Below are 2,523 nucleotides of genomic sequence, written 5' to 3' on the forward strand. Positions count from 1 at the left end.
ACGTGAGCTGCAGGCGAAGTTGACGACGAGTTGCAAGCGAGGTGTCAATGAGCTGCAAGCGAGGTCATCGAGTTCGAGCAGGCGAGCTCGAGTTGAGGAGTTCCAGGCGAGATCGGGGCAAGATCTTCTGGTAAATCTTGGTGTGTGGCTCCCGAGATGTCAATGTAGCTACAGTGAAGATTGTATTTATTGAGGGATCTCAAGTTTGAGATTCGCTCTTGAATTGTAATTTCTTGTTAGATTAATAAGAAATTAACTGTGTGGCTCCCGAGGACATAGGCAGTTGCCGAACCTCGTAAATCTTTGTGTACCTTTTCTATTCTGCGTTTCTGCTGTTTTTAGGGGTGTTGCGTAGTCCGGCGGGTAAATTCCCAACAACAACTTCATGAGGGTTGTGTAAAATCAGCCCAAAGTTCATTGGGGTTTTTTGAATTAACCCAACAAAAATAATAGAATGCAACTTCTCCACTCTTTCAATTTTGGTATGAAGCACCTGATATTTGATTGACTTGAAGAAGAAAGGGTGCATTAAACCCCCCTAAGAAGAATATATTTTGCTCTTCTAGTTACTAAACACCCATTACTGTCAGTCATGAACACAATTTTGACTCACATTCTCATCTTCGGACATTGTTTTCTCAAAAGAGGCTGTACTTTCACTTTAGCTGTACATTTTATGTTTATATGGACGTTAATCCATTAGATATGGAGAACATTTATGCATGTTTTGAAAGACAAAGTACATTTGAAGGTGGCCCCTCAAAGGTCCTTCATTATCTAGAATTTTCGATCCAGTCTTGAGGAATCATGCATCAGCAGAAAGATCCATATTTACTCAGTTGCTAAGTTGGAGACTCCGTCAAGAGAGACAATGTTACACTAGACTCTTAAGACATTCGACCTCCGCCTATATCAATACATGTCAATGCTCTTAAGACAAATATTCCACTTGCCACAAGGACTGTCTTCAATCCTATATCCATAAAAAGAAAGAAATTTTCCAAATATTGAATGCACAAACAGTTGGCCGGACCTAGACTGTTGCAGCATTGCAAGGCGAGAGAAGGAAATCATTTCAGTACTAGCCATATGTCTCTGTTTCCTCTCTTAAACATCATACATAACTCTTCAGCTTGACAATGAACCACTCTCTATCCCTTATAAGTAGAAGCTATTTGTGAAAACGGCGAATGAATTGAGGAAGGAATTGAGAAAAACGTGAAGAATAAGCAAAATAGGCTCCACCACACCAGGGTGTGGTGTCTGCCATGGGTGTGGCAGAATCTGTCTTGTCTGTCATGGGTGTGATGTCTGCCACACCCTGGTGTGGCAGAATCTGTCATGTTTGTCATGGGTGTGATGTGTGCCACACCAGGGTGTAGCAGACTCGTTTTTAGAATCCTAATATGTTTGGGATTGTGTTTTGCTATAAATAGAGACACGTTTTTTAGGGTTTCATTGGCTTTTATTGGAGATTGGTTTGGAGATATTGGAGCACAGAAAAAGGAGAGTTTTGTGAGCTATTTGTTTAGGGTTTTATTTGGAGAGATTGAGAGCTTTGTGGTGAGATTAGTTTGTTCCTTCGAGTGATTTGTAATCTCAGTTTGTACTCTTCTTCTCTATTAGTGAAAAGCCCATCACCTTCTTGCCCCGTGGACGTAGGAAATTGCCAAACCACGTTAAACTATTGTGTTTGGATTTGTGCCGTTATTTTGGTTGTTTTGGTCTTTATCTCGATGTTTGGTTTGATTTTGTTCTCGAAGCACGCCCGTTTGTTTGTCCCGCTTCCACCGCGCACAACACTATTCAACTATTCATCATATCCCCAACCTTAGAAGCTATAAAAAAAACCATTTTCTTCTCAAAATTGTTTGTAGATTCTATAGATAAGAAACGATGAACCCTAAGAAGCTAAAAGAAAGTGTGCCTTGGCTAAAAGAGTCTCGTTAGCGCTAAATGATGCTCAACTCGAATCCAATGGAGGCCACTTCATTGTATACACATCAGATGAAAAGAGGTTCGTGATTTCTTTATCATACCTCAAGAGCTCTATCTTCGTAGAAGTCTTCAATATGTCTGAAGATGAGTTTGGATTGCCAAGTGATGGGCCCATCACATGGTCTTGTGAGGCAGCGTTCATAGAGTTTGTTCTATCTTTGCTCAGAAGACGAGGGTCTAAAGCAATGGACAGGGTGTTGTTAGACTCTGTATTCAAGCATTGTCTGTCTCTGTGTTCTTCCCTTTACATTGTGTTTATATTCTCTTCAACCACCACATCAGCAGAATTCTTAAGCCTTAAATGGTGTATGTGAGGCATATGTAATCTTATCAGTCTCATGCTGTTTGATTCATGTTAAACCTTTATCGAACAATTGATGTGAAAATTTCAATTTGTGCGTTAATCTATATGGAGGAACTTAGTGTGACTGCATCTTCCATGAGGAAAATGTTGAGCACTCTCAAGTCTTGAGAACCATAAGCCTTAACATGAATGGGGGAAAAAGTCTGACGTAAAGTCTATAT

The sequence above is a fragment of the Asparagus officinalis genome, chromosome 1, assembly GCF_001876935.1.
Source record: "Asparagus officinalis chromosome 1, Aspof.V1, whole genome shotgun sequence".
In the NCBI taxonomy this organism is placed as follows: Eukaryota; Viridiplantae; Streptophyta; class Magnoliopsida; order Asparagales; family Asparagaceae; genus Asparagus; species Asparagus officinalis.